Source organism: Grammomys surdaster, unplaced genomic scaffold (assembly GCF_004785775.1).
Source record: "Grammomys surdaster isolate TR1022 unplaced genomic scaffold, NIH_TR_1.0 126059, whole genome shotgun sequence".
Classification (NCBI taxonomy): domain Eukaryota; kingdom Metazoa; phylum Chordata; class Mammalia; order Rodentia; family Muridae; genus Grammomys; species Grammomys surdaster.
The window spans coordinates 2,778,066-2,796,763 of record NW_021620869.1 but is presented as its reverse complement, the minus strand read 5'-3'; positions in this window follow the sequence as shown (position 1 = coordinate 2,796,763).

Here is an 18,698-nt window from a genome sequence, read left to right as displayed (position 1 = left end):
ACCCCTCCTATCACACGTTCTAAGGTCACAGCCAAACCCCCAATTCCTTCTCCTCCAGGGACACCTAAACCAGCATCTGTCCTTCCTCTAAGGGAAATGGTTGGAGTTGATGGTCTGGTCAGAGTACGTGTCCCTTTCTCACTGAGCGAACTTTCTCAAATAGAGAGCAGACTGGGTCCCTACCTTCATCAAACTAACTCCTCTAACTCCTTTGCCTTCATCAAAGAGTTCCAGGACATCACTCAATCCTATAGCTTGACTTTCCATGATGTTCATATGATTCTCATTAATAATTTACTTCCTGATGAATGCAGGCAAGTTTGGGAAGAGGCAAAAATGCATGCAGATCAGATTCATCAGACAGACAGAACATATCCAGTTGGATCTGAGGCAGTTACTGACCAGGATCCTCGATGGAATTATAATTCCCCAGGTGGTATCTTAGCTAGAGATAGATTTATAACGTCTTTTGGCAGGCCTAAGAAAAGCAGCCTTAAAGCCAGTTAACTTTGAGAAAATCCAAGAGGTTGTCCAGGACAAACAGGAAAACCCATCTCAGATTTTAGAACCCCTTACAAAGGCTTTGCTACTATTTATACTAATTTATTTATACTAACTTATTTATACTAATTTATACTATATTGCTTTATTTATACTAATCTGGACCTTGAAAACCCAGAAGGTAAGCAACTCCTGATGACCTACTTTTTTCCCAGAGCTACCCTGACATAAAAGCTAAACTTAGGTGATTGGAGAGGGGCCCCCTAACTTCACAGGCAGAAGTCTTGGTGCTGGCCTTCAAGGTGTACCATGAGAGAGACGAGAAAGCCTGAAAACAGAAATACCACATGCTGGCAAAGGCAATCCGATCTGCCTCAACCACTACCCCAGACTCCTTGTCTTTGAAGGCTCAGGGACCACATGGCCCTGCTATAAATGTAGTCAACATGGTCATTGGGCGAAGGCTTGCCACAACGCCAGCAAGCCAAGGGGACCATGTTTTAGGTGCCATCAGAGGGGACACTGGCCTGTTGATTGCCCTCATGTCGCTCAGAACAGAGGGACATCACTCCCAGATGTCCTTCAGCTGACCTTCTAGGATTGGCTATGGAGGACTGACGGGCCCCGAGCTCTCTCGACCTGACCACACCTATCACTAGCAGGGAGCCCTGGGTAGATATTATGGTATGTAAGACCTATCTCCTTCCTCTTGGACACTGGGGCCACTTACTTGGTCCTGATGGAGTTTTGGGGACCCACCTCACCTTTGCATTTTCCTATTGTTGGGGTAGGAGGACAATCTTACCTTCCTCACCAGATCCCTGCCCTCATTTAGTTGCATTTTTAGGGGTGTCCCTCTCACCCATTCCTTTTTTGGTAGTGCCTATATGTCCTGTCCCCTTATTGGGAAGGGGTATTTTAGTTAAGTTGGGAGCCTCTATTTCCTTTGCTCCCCCAATTCGCCTAAGCCCAAGCTCGCCAGCAGTTCCTCTGCTCCTCCTTCTAGCCAGTCAACCTACTAACACTAACATGTTATTTCCCTTACCAGCTTCTCAGGTGGATCCCCAAGTTTGGGATGTCCAGAACCCCTCTGTTGCTAAGCATCATTCTCCTGTTGTCATCCAGTTACTGGACTCTACCAGATAGAAGATTATTGTAGAAACTGGCCAGATGATTATGGGGGCTCCCCATATTTGTCAGATACATATGCTAGGATCATGGACCAACCATTTCTTCTACCAACACCTCAAGACACTCATTTCTACATACAACACTCATGGGATTCCAGCTGTGGTGCTTCAGAACTGACGGGGACCAGATGTCCTGACAGCTAAAGAAGATGGTCTTTGTCAGTTCCTCCAAGAAGAATGCTGTTTTTAGGGAATGTGAGACCTCCAGTTCTGAGATTTTTTTAAAAACCCATATAAAATCAGATACTCTCTTTTGTAACACCCTTTTTAGTCATCCTCCTGGTGTTATTATTTCTAACCAATTTATTAATCAGTTCCTGTTACAGGATTACCAGCCGCTGTCCACAGAGGAACCTGATACACACATCTACCGAGTGGACCCTGATGGTGAAAGCCAGCTACTCCCCACAAAGGACTATGCCCCTACACAGCAGAAAGTAGTTTAAGAGACACGGCTCCCTGACTCCCCTTTCACCATTGGCTTCCCCTCCCCTTTTTTCTTCTCTTTATATTAAGAAAAAGGGAGGTATGTTGGTATCAGGCTCGAATCCAGTGACATCACATCTAGGCGACCCCCACATCATTCCCAAGGCAACTGCCATACACTCCCAGAATCCACCTGGCTACCTCACCTTTACCTGGGAGAGGCTACATCACCACCTATATAAAACAGGCAGAACTTCCTGACCTCTCTCTCTTCCTCCACCATTTTCTTCTATTTCTCTCCCCCCATCTTTGCCCTGAATAACCTCCCCCTGGAACCGTTTGGTCTGGTGTTGTCTGTTCTAAGCTGCACAGATGTCTAATAGGGATGACATCTGAAATGTAAATAAATAAAATATCCAATATAAAAAGAAAAAAAAGTAAGTAAAATATCAGCTGTTTCTAAACCCCTATTGAAGCTTGAATGAGAATGGCACCCACAGAGTCATATATTTGAAAGCTTAGTCACCAGTTAGTGGGAAAGTTTGGAAAAGATTAGGAGGCATGGCCTTGTTGGAGGAAATCTATCCCTGGGAGTCGGCTGAAAGCCCAGGCCATGATGCTTTCTTTCTCTTGCTCTGCCTGCTGCCTGTGGGTCAGGATGCTCAGCTACTCCTCTAACACCATGCCTGTCTGCTTCCTGCCATGGAGACCATACACTAACCCTCTAAAATTGTAACCAAGCTACCAGTTAAATTTATTCTATAAAAGTTGTTTTGGTGATGGTGTCTGTTCATAGCAATAGAGCAGTGACTAAGACAACTCCCATACTACAAGGACATTGAATACACATTTCCACAAGAGATAATAGGAGCATAGAAAGGAAGAGTGGACAAAATGTAAGACCCAAATCCAACAGATGCCCCTAGTACAATGTTCATTCCTAAGGACATGTGGTGTCTAGATGTTCTTGAGAAACCACACCCCATGGCCTTGCACGTTGGAGTCCACACAGCTTCTTTCATTGTCACAGCCCTGACTAGTAAACATCCCATGTGTCTCAATGGCCTGGGATCACTACTGCGGCCCATGATTTACACATGACACTGAGTAGTGCTGCCCACAGGCATAGCAACCCTGCTGCCCATTGTCTGACCTTCCATTGTAGACTAAACAGAGAAATAATGAAACTAACAGACGTTATTAATCAAATAGACCTTACAGATATCTACAGAACTTTTTACCAAAACACAAAAGATTATACCTTCTTCTCAGCAACTCATGGAACCTTCTCCAAAATTGACCACATACTTGGATACAAAGCAACAGGTACAAGCCTTAACAGATACAGAAAAACTGAAATAACTGCATGTATCTTAGCAGAGTACCATGGATTAAAACTGGATTTCAACAACAAAAGAGACAACAGAAGCCTACAAATGCATGGAAACTGAACAACTCCCTACTAAACAACTACTGGGTCAAGGAAGATATAAAGAAATTAAAGGCTTTTTAGAATTCTATTAAAATAAATGCACAATATACCCAAACTTATGGGACACAATGAAGGTATTGTTAAGAGGAAAGTTCATAGCACTAAGTGTCTTCATAAAAAAATTAGTGATCTCTCATACTATTGACTTAACAGCACACTCTGAAAGTTATAGAAAAAAAAGAACCAAACACAAGATGAATAGATGGCAGAAAATAATAAACTTGGGCTGAAATCAATAAATTAGAAAGAAAGAGAACAATATAAAGAATCAATGAAACCAAAATCAACAAGATAGACAACTCCTTAGTGAAACTAAGCAAAAGGAAATGAGAGACTATCCAAATTAACAAAATGAAAAATGAAAAGCAGGGAATAAATAACAACAGACACCAAAGAAATCTGAAAAATCATTAGGTCTTACTTCAAAAACCTGTACTCTACAAAATTGGAAAATCTAAATGAAATGGATGATTTTCTAGACAGATATCACTTCCCAAAGTTAAATCAAGAATTTAAATAGTTCTATAACGCCTAAGGAAATAGAGGCAGTCATTAAAAAAAATCTCTCATCCAAAAGAGCCTAAGACCAGATGATTTTAGTGCAGAATTCTACAAGACTTTCAAGGAAGAAGCAATACCAATACTCCTTAAATTATCCCACAAAATAGACACAGAAGGAACACTGCTAAATTCATTTTATGAGGCCTGATACCTCAACCACACAGGACTGAAACAAGAAAGTGAATTTCAGACCAATCTTCCTCATGAACATTGATGCAAAAATACTCAATAAAAGACTTGCAAACCAAATTCAAGAACACATCAAAAACACCATCTACCATGATCAAGTTGGCCTCATGCCAGGGATGCAAGTATAGGCTTATCTTTTTCTACTCTAATTTTAATAATGGTTCTTAAATGCTTGAACCTCCCTTCTAGCCCACTACCAAAGGTGGGGGAAAAGAAATGTTATTATGATACAGGGCAAGTTGACCTGTTTAGAATTGTTCTTTGGAGTGATTCCCATCTGCATTGTCAGGAAATTAGCAGTTCAGTTCACAGGAATCAGCATCAGCAGCTCGAGTCACTTGCAAATACTTCATGAATATACCATCAGTCCAGTTCAGTAGTATAGGGATAGCAAACATGAATCAGCAGTGGCAGAAGGACCTAGCAGAAACAGCCTGGCCTCAGCTTGATTGGCATGAGTCAGCAGAATGGATTAGGTTCCGCAAGGATGCCAGGAGAAGTTCTCTGTCATGCCTCTCTCAATGAAGCAAAGATCACTGAAGATGTGGGACCATAAAGCATTGCAAAGCTATCTATCTGTGCAAGCCCCTCTCACAGTCCACTGAATCCTATTTATACTCCCTCCAAACATCAGTGTCCTCCACAAGTCTTGCTCACCACATGTCTTACAGCATCATGTGAGTCTGTCCTAGAAAAACTCCTTGTGAGTCAATATCAGCTGACATCACTCTGCTAATCAGCCTGAGTCCACAGAAGTGGCAAGAAGCCACCAGAATGTCACAAAAAACTATTTTGGTGCATTTCCGTCTATGGAGTCTCAACAAATGGAGCTCAGCTATGCAATGTAAGATCAACCAATGCATGTGCTGCATTAGCAAAGAATCCTTCATCATGTGTCCTTTCACATGCTTGCTTTAGCAAAATATCCTTTCACCTGTGTCCATTTCATTGAAACATCCCTTCACGTGTTTGCCCCAGCAAAACACCATCTGAAACAGTGGACTTTCCAAAGAAACCTTAAGTTTTCACTTCATGCAGGGGTGATTCAACATATGAAAATCCATTAGTGCAATCTACCATATAAACAAACTGAAAGAATCTAACCGCATGATCATCTTATTAGATACTACAAAAGCCTTTAACAAAACCCAACATGCCTTCATGTTAAAAGGCTCGGAGAGATCAAGGCTACAAGGCACATCCCTAAATTCAAGAAAGGCAGTATCCTGTTGCAGTAAATCTCCAACCCAAATAGAACTGGTCAAAGAAAACACAACTCAAATAATTATGAATATATTCTGCAAGCCTAGATTGGGCAGATTCACCACTTCACTATTCTATTCCCCAGCTATGAGACCCTTATAATTTGAGGGTTTTCCAGACCCTGCATTTGCCCTTCTACCTCCTGCTTCCCAGTCGTCCTCCTCCATCATTCTCCATCATCGTCTTTTCTCTCCTCTCTCTCTCTCCTCTCTTCCCACTAATCTTTATTTCTCCACCTCCCCTTCTTCTGCCTAATCATTGGCTCCAGCCTTTATTTTACAAATTAAGATGGGCAGAAGGTTCACTAGAATTTACTTGTGTAATGATTCATTCCTCCTCTGCAGCCCTTCCCAGGAAAGGGGAATTAACATCAAAATACAAGGCTGAGGCCATCCACAACACTTCCCCCTTTATGTTCAATTAAAAGACTCTTTTCTCCCAGATATAAATTGAACACAACTATATTACCATATTGTAATTGTTAAAGTACAAGATAGACCTAACACCCAGTCCATCATTTTTGTTAACTAAATAGAACCTCTATTAACTAAAAGACTTCGTTCTGAACCTGGCCTTTTTCCTGGCTTTAGAATGAATTTCAGCTGAAAATCAACCTCTTAAATCTGTTCTCTCAACATAAATAGCCTGGGTTGGCTATGAGAGTGTAAGTCTTCAACCCCTTCAGAAATCCAGAATGACTGATTTAACTGAAATTATGGGAAGCAGAAAGCATAGCTTCTAAAACTTAGCCAATATACAGAGACCGCTGAACACCTGGACAGTCCCTATACTTCAAAATGATGGAGCATCAGAACTTCAGCCTTCTGGCCCAGGATCATCTGACAGACCTAGTAATTAATTAATTAATTAATTAAGGGCTGATTACTCTGTCTTGGCAGATATAATCAGTTGACTGTTCTGCAAATGTGTTCTTTTCTGGACAGTAATTTGTCTGTAGATGAAAAGAGGCAGTTCTTGCCTAGTGGCTGTCTCACCCCAACTGGAGTAACTCCAAAGACTCTCAATATCTTCTTAGAATCTAAGACAGGGAAGCTGTCAGGAGCAGACAGATCACTAATCAAAATGAACATTTATATAGAAATGTTTGTAAGTTAATTCTATGAACTTCTGACATTTTTTTGAAAATAAACTATCTATGTAAAGCAATCTGGACTATTGTCCATTAACTCCTCTCAGCTATTTCAAATTAAAACCTAGAAAACACCCTAACAGTAAACTTAGAGCCATGAATTTGCTATAGGCCCTTAACTTACAGGCTAACCATCTCAAATTAGTTAACAAAATTAAAGAAGGACTGGGTCTAAGCCTTATATTCCTAAATGTGTTATATAGGCACAATGCCCATGAGAGTAACAATATTAATCTCACCTTATATCAGTAAGAAACTCATACCAATGAAAACCTTAAATTTGAAATCAAAATAAATTTTGTGCCATTTAGGAAATATAACTTTAGCTTAATAACAATTATACTGATTTCTACGAAATAGGTTATGGCTGAGTAATCAATTCTAACTATTCTTTCCTGTTTCAACAAAACCATTACTTTTCCCTATAAGGACAACCTAATATTAACCATCTCAGTCCCCAAGCCCAGGGAATAGGGGTGCCAACTCTTCATTAACTTCTTCAAGCTGAATTTGGGTGTTGAGATATTAGACGAGGGGTGGGTGGAAGGGTAAATTGATAAGCCTCTGATTTCTGTGTCTTCACTGCATTCAGCTGAAATTCCAGGACATCAGAGGTTCGAGCAGGTCTGCTCAGCTTGCTTGATGAGTAGATACACCAAGGCTGTGTATTCTGCAATTCTCAAAATAAATTTTAGTATCAAGATAATTTTTGTTTGAATTTTGGAATCTAGTCTTCTCGTGGCCTGCCTCTGTCATGTCTAATCCATATAAGTCTGGGAGGTAGAAATATCTTACACAGACAAAATCTTTTTCCCTAAACATAAGATCCTTGAGCCAGTAACCAGAAAAACCTTTATCTTGACCTCTTTCCCAGAGGAAAAATATAACTGCAAAACTGAAAATCATACCCATCTTCCTTCCCTATTTTGTCAAGCAGGAAATGAACACAGAATTCCCGTGGGGCCCATGTTAGACAGAACCCGAGTCTCCTGTGAGTCAATATAAGTTTATATCATCTGAATACACCTGATTTACACTATCTTTCTGTTCAGCCTCTGCCAGAGCAGTCTCTATTTATACACTGTACTCTCTACTCTAGAGTAAGTGATAATCTTCCCTATCTAAGTTCCAAACCGCGGGCGATAATCCCCATGTGATTTGGACAAATCTGTTTATAAATCTTTCCTAAAAGCAAATAATCCCTATATTTTAACTTTATACTAACTGTATGTGCCTGTTCTTTAGGTTAGTTTGATCACTTAATCAAACTGTAATATAATTTTGTATAATGCCCTCATAAAGGAAGGCATGTATTAACAAGTCATGAGAAATTAGTACACAATAAATGTTCTTGGCTGTATAGAGACATTAGTTCCTGCCATTTCCAGAGCTATATCCATATAAGAGACATAAACATCACCATATATACATCACCTATTTGGTTGGTTGTGTTACTCTCCCTTTTCTTATTCTGCGTCACCAAGGTCTTCAGGAGGTCTCCCTTTGTCATGTCTGATTTTTATCAATTTGGAAGGAACCCACAGCTTTTCTTTTCCTGTGGAAACATAGGCATAACCTCTCCCCCATCGTAACACATTTCCCACTTTCCATTCTGACATCAGAATATCCTTAATATAAGCAGGTTGATTTAGTTCAGTAGTTTTTTCCACTGTCCAATGTCTCTCAGCAGCTGTGGTGTTTTGTTCATTAGCATTTAAAAAAATTTAAGGTTAATAAAGCACTATGTAATCTATCTTTGGGGGGTTTTGTTGATCCCTTTTGCCTATTAAGCATCGCCTTTAGAGTTCTATTAGATCTCTCCACAATTGCTTATCCTGTAGGATTATTTGAGATGCCTGGAACATGTTTTATATTATAATACTCAAACACCTTCATCTTCTTAAAGATATATGCCGGACTGTTGTTCGTTTTAATTTATATGGGTATTCCCATAATGGCCATGACTTCTAGCAAATGTGTAATTACAGAACCAGCCTTTTATGATGTTAAGGCAGTTGTCCATTGAAATCCTGAATATGTGTCTATAGTATGGTGCACATATTTCAGTTTACCAAACTCTGTAAAATGAAAGACATCCATTTACCAAGTGTCATTTCTTTGTGTACACTTAGAGTTAGTTTCTGTAGGCAATGGAATTTGGTTATATAACGAGCAAGTAGGGCATTGCCTCCCAATTTCCTTGGCTTGTTGCCAAGTGATAGAGAACTCTTTCTTTAAACTTTTGCTGTTAACATGATTTTTTTTTATGGAATTCTGAAGCCTCTAGTACACTTCCTATCAATAGCTAATCGATTTCATTATTTGCCTTGCACCAGAGGGCCTGGCAGACCTGTATGGGATCTTATGTGTGTTATATATAGTGGGTAACTCCCATTTCTGATTATTTGTTGTAGTTGAGTAGTGAGGTCAATTCAGAATCATCCTGAATAAGTTAAGCAGTCTCTATGTGTAAAACAACCCTTCTGCATATTGAGAGTCAGTTACTATATTAAGGGACTCTTGAAAATCTGACAATACCATGATTATCGCATATAATTCAGATTTTTGAACTAACTGACTTATAGGGACTCTCAGCCACCTTACTTATGTCTTCTGATTTATATTCTGCCTTTCCTGATTTACTAGCATCAGTGTAAAATGTAGGGGCTCCAGATATTGGAGTTCCTTTTATTATACAAGGGAGAATCCAATCAGTTCATTTTATGAACTGAAGCCACTTGCTTTTAGGGTATCTGTTGTTAATCTCTCCCAAGAAGTTACTGCATGCACTTTGCCAATATTCATCTTGTGCCCATTTCGAGGCAATTTCTGTGTTAGTAAAGGGCGCAACAATTTCAACTGGGTCGATTCCAACTAATTGTCAAAGTCTCATTTTTCCTTTTAGTTATAATCCAGAGACCTTCTCTATGTAGGTTTTTAACTTCTTACTCTGCTTATGAGCTAAAAATATCCATTCTAAGATATAATCTTCTCTCTGCATAAGAATTCCCGTAGGAGAATGAGTAGAAGGTAAGATAACTAAGATGCAGGCCATCTTGGGATCAATACGATCTAGATGTGTATCCTCCAATTTCCTTTCTACCAAAGCTAATTCCTTCTCAGCCTCAGATGTTAGTTTCCTTGGGCTATTTAAATCTTTATCACCTTGTAAGGTTTGAAATAAATTACTCAGCTCTTGAGTGGCCAAGCCAATTGCTGGCTGCAACCAGTTGATATCTCCCAGTAGCTTCTGAGAATCATTAAGGGTCCTTAACTGGTTTCTTCTGATTTGTACCTTTTGTGGCTTAACCCTTTGTAGACTTATTTTATACCCTAAATAATTAATAGAATCCCCTCTTTGTATATTTTCAGGGGGCTATTTGCAATTCCCAGCAAGGCAAGGTTTTCTTTACTTCATCAAACATTCTTTCCACAATATTAATATCTGGATCAGCCAATAAAATATCATCCATATAATGATAAATAATGGATTGGGGAAATTGTTTGCGAATCACCTCCAATGGCTGTTGTACAAAATTCTGACACAAGGTAGGGCTATTTAACATTCCTTGTGGTAAGACTTTCCAATGATATCTTTTTACCAGGCGACCTCTATCGAGGGAAGGTATGGAAAAAGCAAACCTTTCCTTATCATATTCATGTAGAGGAATTGTGAAAAAACAATCTTTCAGATCAATCACTATGATGAGACATTTTTTAGGCAACAAAGAAGACAATGGGATCCCAGGCTGCAAGGAACCTATAGGCTGAATAATCTTATTAATTGCTCTGAGATCTGTCAGCATCCTCTATTTGCCAGATTTCTTTTTAATGACAAATACTGGAGAATTCCAAGGACTTTTAGACTCTTCTATATGCTGAGCCTCCAGCTGCTCCTGTACTAGCTGTTCTAATGCCTGTGATTTTTCTTTTTTTTATAGACCATTGATCAATCCAAATGGGTTGATCAGTCAACCACCTTAGTGGTAAGGCTGTTGGTGTCTTGGCAGCAGTGACTCCTTGGGGTAGAGCTAAATTGCCAGCCTCTGCCATGTCTTGTTTATAAACAGCTTAGACATTCTGTAACTGCCTTTGATAACGTTTCCTAACTAACTTTAAATTTTTATTAGAAGTCTGACAGGTTTCATGACTAAACATGGATATTGAGGGGATATTAATTTGGGTTTTCCACTACTGTAATAGATCTATTCCCCATAAGTTAATGGGTATATCAGCCACATATGGCCTCAGTTTTTCTACCTGACCTTCTGGTCCCATACATTTAAGCCATCTGGTACTTTGTTTTATCTGAGATAAAGTTCCAACTCCTTGAAACTGGATGTCTACTTGTTGAAGTGGCCAACTTTCAGGCCAAGAATTTGGAGATAATGGTGACATCTGCTCCAGTGTCAACCATCCCTTCAATCTCTGTATTATTCATTAGTATTCTTAGTTTTGGTCTTTGATCCTCTATAGACGTTTGCCAAAATATTCTCTTTGGGCTCCCTGTGAGGCCTTCTGAATCATCTATAAAACTTGCTTCAGCCTTGTCTGGTCTCAGAACATCTATTTCTGAAGCAGTGACATTTAATTGTCCTGAGGAAGAGAACTCTCCCTGCCTGGCATTGGGGCCTTTGAGAGGCCCCCCCTGGGAGGTTTTTGGCAGGGTATTGCCCCATTTGTCTGTTGTTGCTCTATATTCCCTAGTCAGATGTCAGCCTTTGCTACATCTGTGACATATTCCAGAAGGCATAGGCCTCCTTTTTATATTACTTTGTTTTTTCCTGCAGTCATTTCTGAGATGACCCCTTTCACCACAATTAAAACATTTTAAATCTTGGGTGATCTCTAGATGTTTAGTGGCGGCTTCTCCTATTACCATCATATCAGCTGAGCAAGATCCAACATCAGCTGTATATCTAATCCACTCATCTATTGATGCTGACCTTGCCCTCAGGGGTCTAGTTATTTCCTTGCATTCAGCATTTGAATTTTCAAAGGCTAAAGATTCAATTATTGCCTTTCTTGCTGCTGAATCTGATATACTCCTTTCCACAGCTGAGGTTAGCCTTTGTAAAAAGTCAGGGAAGGCTTCTTTTGGACCTTGTATGACTTGAGTAAATGGTTCAAGTCTTTTCCCTGATTCTGCGATTTTGTCACGGGCCTTTAAGGCTGACAATCAACACAATGCCAGAGTTTCCTCATCATATACAGCCTGCACCTCTAACTCAGCAAAGCGACCTTCACCAAGCAGTTGGTCTATGGAAATCTCTCTTCCCCGGGTTCTATCTTGTCATGCTATCTCCCCCACCTCATCTCTCCACTATGCAAACCATTGTAAATTTGCAGCAGGTTCTAGTATTGCTCTTGCCATATCTTTCCAGTCTTGGGGGATTATTTTATTTTTAAAAGCCCAAGAAGTCAGGATTTGTTTTAAAAATGGTGAATACATTCCAAATTTAGTGACACTTTCCTTAAATTTTCTCAGATCTAACACATCCATTGTTGGGAGCCGACTCCTAGCCGAAAGTGGCTATCATCTTTGCAGCCATCTCAGGCCATATACCCTGACAAGAGACTTGTTTTCAACAGCCCGAAACAGCTGAGCACACTCTGATAAACATCTTGTTTTTCTCACATATCTTGTTTTGCTGTTTAGTGCCACCAGCTGCAAGGCGCACGTGATATCCACGCTGCTGAGCGCACGTGGTCTCCTCACTGCTAGCTAGGTGCACGTGATATCCACGCTGCAAGGCACATGACACATGACGTAGTGCCTTCAGCTGTGCTTGTCCACGAGGGTAAGGCACGTGGTAAAGGGTATAAATACCCAGGATTTCCTTCCAATAAACGAGACTTGATCAGACTCCCTGTCTTGTCTCCATTCTTCGCGTCTCCGTCCCCACTCTCTCTCTTGCTAGGCCCTGACCCGCGAACCGGAGCAGCAGAACGGGCGGTTACAATCCATGGGTTGCCATTCAAATTCCTTATAACCCCGTGGACAATCAATGTCTGGAGGTCTTTGTTGTATATTAACCAGATAGACTAAAGTTTGTTTTTTAATAACCTTTGGTTGACTTTCTCTAATTTCTTCTATCTCTGAGTATTTTCCTTAATTAAAATTTTAAATTCCTCCCTTAAGGTCTGTGTCCATGCTTCATATCTCTCCTTTTGTCGCTCTTCCTGTTCCTTAAGTTCCTGTAGTCTCAGTTCAATGTTCTGCCTCCAAATTTTGAATTTTTCCTTATAATGTAACTCCAACATTTTGCTGTCCATTTTATTTTGATTGATTAATTGTAAAATGTTATTCTCCAAATCTTGCTTCCATCCTGCATTATTTTCTCTCCGCTGCTCTGTCTGATCTGTGAGCTGCTGCATCCTCGGTTCTAGCATCTTTTCCAGCTCTTGTCTTCCACCTTCATTCTCCTCTTTCTGTCTCTTAATTCTGATCTATAATTTCCTGTGTCTTCAATTCTACTGTTTCCTCTAAGCCCTGTTGTCAAGTCATAAGGTTCTCTTTCTGATGTTTATGCTACTCTATAATTTCCTTTATCTTCTGTTCTAAGCCCTGCTTCCATAATTTTAGCTTCTCTTTATGTTGTGATTGTAATATTACAGCATCTGCCTTCTTTTGATTTTTTAGCTTTAGTAAATTATCTTCTAGACTTTGTTGCCAAGTCTTAAGTTTATCTCTCTGTTACTCAGACTCACTTATAAACTTCTGTTCTAGCATCTCTTCCAGCTTCTGTCTCCAACCTTCATTCTCCTCTTTCTGTTGCTTATTTTGATCAATAAAATCCTGAACCTTTAGTTTTAGTGTTACTTGTAATCTCTTTTCTAAGGCAAGGAATTTTTTTATCTAGGGCCCTGTCTTTTGAGAAGACATAGTAAATCAAGAGAATAAATATTGCAATACCGATAAATGATAACGTGTCTATTCTTCCTAAGTTGATTCCTGTCAAACCATTCAAAATATCCTCACATAAAGCCCAAAAGATATTTATTGTGCTTCTCATATTTAAGTATCAAAAGGTTATATATCTTTTCAATATCAAAGAATTAGCTGGTTCAGAGCCCTCAGTTCACTGTTTCTGCCTGAAAACTATCTCGCAGGCAGTTGTGTTCTAGGATTCCCTGTTCCTCCTTGCAGTTTTTACAGGGCACTGATAAAGCCCAGCTGCAGGCTGAGTGCTGCTCCTGACTCTGGTCATAAGTTCTTTGATTGAGAGTTGGAGGAGGAAGCCTCTCTGCCATTCTTTGTATGCCCCTCAGATTCACTTAGCTTTTTATGGGGGTTTATCTCAGGTTAGTTGAGTTCTAAGCAATAAATTGGGCGCCAATTTGTTGTGGTAAATTTCCAACCCAAATAGGACTGGTCAAAGAAAACACAACTCAATAATTAGGAATATATTCTGCAAGCCTAGATTGGGCAGATTCACCACTTAGACCCTTATAACTTGAGGGTTTTCCAGACCCTGCATTTGTCCTTCTACCTCCTGCTTCCCAGTTGTCCTCCTCTGTCATCTTCCATCATTGTCTTCTCTCTCTCCTCTCTCTCTCTCCCTCTCCCTCTCCCCCCCCTCTCTCTCTCCCCTCTCTTCTCTCTTCCCACCAAACTTTATTTCTCCACCTTCCCATCTTCTGCCCAATCACTGGCTCCAGCCTTTATTTTACAAATTAAGATGGGCAGAAGGTTCACTAGAATTCACCTGTGTAATGTAATGATTCACTCCTCCTCTGCAGCCCTTCCCAGGAAAGGGGAATTAACATCAAAATAAAAGGCTGAGGCCATCCACAACAGTATCTAGTAAGCCAATAGTCAGCATCAAATAAAATGGAGAGAAACTTAAAGCAATCAGAGAGATACTTAAAGCAACTTCTTAAAGAAAGAAATTGAAAAAGATATCAGAAATGGAAAGACCTCTCATGGTCATAGAATGACAAGATTAACATAGTAAAAATGGTCATCTTACCAAAAGTAATCTACAGATTCAATGCAATTCCCATCAAAATTCCAACACAATTCTTTACAGATCACAAAAGAACAATAGTCAACTTCATATTGGAAAACCAAAGAACCCTGGCTATCTAAAGCAATCCTTTATAATAAAAGAACTGGAAGTATCAAATCCCATTTCAAGTTGTTCTACAAAGCAATAGTAACAAAAATTCCCCTGGTATTGAAATAAAAACAGGTTGATCAATGCAATTGAAGTGTAAATCCACACACCTATGGACACTTGATTTTTGAAAAAGAAGCCAAAACTGAACAATGGGGAAAAAGCATCTTCAACAAATATTGCTGGTCTTACTAGATACCTGCACACAGAAGCATGCAAATAGATCCATATCTATCAATCAATCTAAGTGGATCAAAGACCTCAACATTAAATCAGATACACTAAATCTGAAGAGACAGTTGGGGAATAGCCTTGAATGCACTGGAGACAATTTTCTGGACAGAACATCACAGCTCAGGCACTAAGATAAACAAAAAATAGGACCGTGTGAAACTGAAAATGTTCTGTAAGGTGAAGGACACTATTGAAAGGACAAAAAGGCAGCCTACAGAATGGGAAAAGTTCTTCAACAAACCAATATCTGACAGAGAGCCAATATCCAAAATATACAAATAAGTGAAGACACGAGATATTAAAAAACCAAATAACCCAGTTCCAAATAGAGGTACAGATCTAAACAGAAAATCCTCAACATAGGAGGCTCTAATAGCCCAGAAGGGAGTCTGATCTAGTCTCTTCAAGTTTCTCCTCAAGTTTCGCCTCAAGTCTTGCCTCTATTGAAAGGAAATCATGGGTATACATAAGCACAAACAGGGGAACGCAGCTGAAGACACTTTACCACGTGCACCTTGTAGCTGGGGGGAATAAACAACAAAACAAGATATGTAAGAAAAGCAAGATAATTATCAGAGTGTGTTCAGCTGTTGTAGACTGTTGAAAACAAGTCTCTTGTCAGGGTATATGGCTTGAGATGGCTGCAAAGATGATAGCCACTTTCTGCTCAGAGTCGGCTCTCAACATGTCCCCCTTTTAAAATTTGTTTTCAAAAGGGAAGGCTGGGAAAACTTACGGAAACCATGTCTGTTTTAGGTTGGAACAAAGGACCCCAGCTTCTCTTTCCCGTCTCTGGATATTCAACAGCCATTGGTTGAGCTCCTGTCTTAGGAGGCTTCCCAGTTTGGGGCAAGGGTCTTGAAGTGTTCTCTTACCTGTCATTGACTATCTGGTTTAGCATGTAAGTTAGGGGTTAATCCTCGTCAGTCTTGATGACAGAGGTTTTGGAGTCCCCTACTTCCAGCCTGTAATAACGGACCTGTATGGGTTTCATTTGAATGGTGTCTATCTATTGTCGTACAAAAGCCATCAGTTTGTTGAACAGCGTGAACCCAAGAGACAAGAGACTTAGCAATGTCTGAATGGTTAGTGCGAAAGCAACACTCTTTTTAGGGTAGTACATAACTCTCTCTGTTGGAGGAGTAAAAAGCATAAGCCTCTTCTATTCTGTAGCACTATTTCAGATAAGAAGGATAATGAATTTTACAAATGCATTATAGCTGATTCCATTCTTTCTAAATCTAAATCTATATAGAAGTACAGAACTTATCATAGCTTTGATCTTAACAAAACAAATAAAGAAAATCCCCATTCCTGTCCCAGTCAATCCTAAACCCAAAAAACAATTATAGTAACTGTGGTAATGGGTTTTCTCCTGAGTCTAAATAATGTACCCCACTAAATCATAAATCAGGGAACCGAAAGTCCAATAGAGCCACCCTGGAGATGTGGGTGCTGATGTCTTCTTCTGCACTGAGAACTTCCCAAGTCAGGTATACTGGTTGATACACTCTAGCGAAGCATCTTCATGTTTCCTGTAAAGAAAAATACACTTTTCAGGGGGTTTCTCCTCCCTGGATTTGTTATTGTTGTCTATTTGTTTGATCAGTCTCTCTGGCAGCCAGCATGTGGCATCTGCTGTTTGGGAATATATGCAGACAGAATCTCTTCCCCAGATAAGCACTGGATCTGGCCCATTCCAGGTTCCAGTTAGTGGGTCTTTCCAGAGGACTGTTGCAAAATTCTTTTTGGTGTCAAGATGCCAGAATCAATCTGCAGCAGATTTTCCTTCAGAATCCAAAGTTAAAAAATTTAAAATAAAGAGCGTGTGATGAAGGATATTTCTGGGTGATCCCTTAGTAGGGTACCATTCCCCATTTTTAATTTTTTCAAATTGACATTTAATGGTTTGATGTGCCCTTTCTACCATACCTTGGCCCTGTGGATTATATGGAATACCCGTTTTATGTAGTATTCCCAATTTTTCACAAAATTGGTAGAAACTGGAGCTTGTATAACCTGGGCCATTGTCAGTCTTGATCTGTTTTGGCACACCCAATACAGCGATTGTAGCAAGTATATGATTGATCACATGTTTGCTTGCTTCTCCAGTTTGTAATGTCGCATAAATGAAACCACTGTATGTATCTACACATACATGTATATATTTTTGATTTCCTAATTCATTATAATGGGTACCATCTATTTGCCAGAGACTGTTTGGTATCATTCTCTTTGGATTCACACCTAAATGAGGAACTGGTAAAAGTTTAACACATGATTGACATTGTTTGACAATTTGTCTAGCTTGTTCTCTGGTAATTTTAAACATGACCTTTAAAGTTTTAGAATTAAGGTGATGTAACTCATGAGCCTTTATGTCCTGTTCTAAGTTAGATGGCAGATCTGATAAAGTCACTGTGGCTATACGAGTGGCTAGATCTGCCTTGGTGTTTCCTTCAGCGAGAGGACCTGGAAGCCCAGTGTGGGCTCTCAGGTCTCTTATAAAGAATTTACACTTTCTCCTCAAAATTAATTGTTGGCACTGTAAAAACAAATCATCTGCTTCTGAGAAGTGGTTTATTTGCACAGCAGTTTCTAGCAGAGGAATAGATTGAGCTCTATATGAACTATCTGTGTAAATATTAATGGTTTGATTTGGAAATGCTTGAAACACAGCAACAACAGCATGTAATTCAACCAATTGAGCTGACACAGCTGATGTAGCAAAGGAAATTACTTGATCCTTAAAGGCATAAGCAGCCATTCTTGATGAGGACCCATCAGTGAAAACTAGCAATGCTAGTTTCAGAAAGGTAACCATACTACAATTCATAGACCCAAAGAAGGTAAGTAACAAGGAGGGCCCAACTGAAGACACTTGAATGTCACTGAGAAGGGGAAACAGAGTATTCATGGGGGGGGTGGAGCTAGGGAATCAGGTGGAGGAGTGGCTGAGGAGGGATCAAGAGGAATCAATTTGGGGGAAGATCCAGGGAGAGAGTACTGGGAGAGACAACTGGGTTGGGAAGGGGGCATCTCTGGGATGAGTAAGAAACTTTGGACAATGGGAACTCCCAGGAATCTATGCAGATCACCCTAGATACAACTCCTAGCAGTGGGAGCTATTGAGCCTGTGATAGCCATCTCCTGTAACCAGAAAAGACTTCCAATGTAAGGACTGGGTCCTTCCATTATGACATTTATGACAACCCAGTCATAAAACCTTAGAACCACAATTTCTCCGGTCAACAAGATAGGCAGGGGTAAAGATGGAACAGAAATTGAGGATATGGACAAGCAATGACCGGCCCAGCTTGAGACCTATGCCTTGAGAGATACTATTAATGATACATGCTATTTTTCTAGACAGGCACGCAACATAACTGTCATCTGAGAGGCTTCACCCAGCAGCTGATGGAAACAGATGAAAAGATCCACAGCCAAACCTGAGGCAGAGTTTGAGGAGTTACCTGAAAGAGAGAGACAAGGAATGGAAGGAGACAGAGAGGTCAAGGACATCACAAGGAAACATGCAGAACCAACTAAGAGTACATAGAGACCCATAGAGA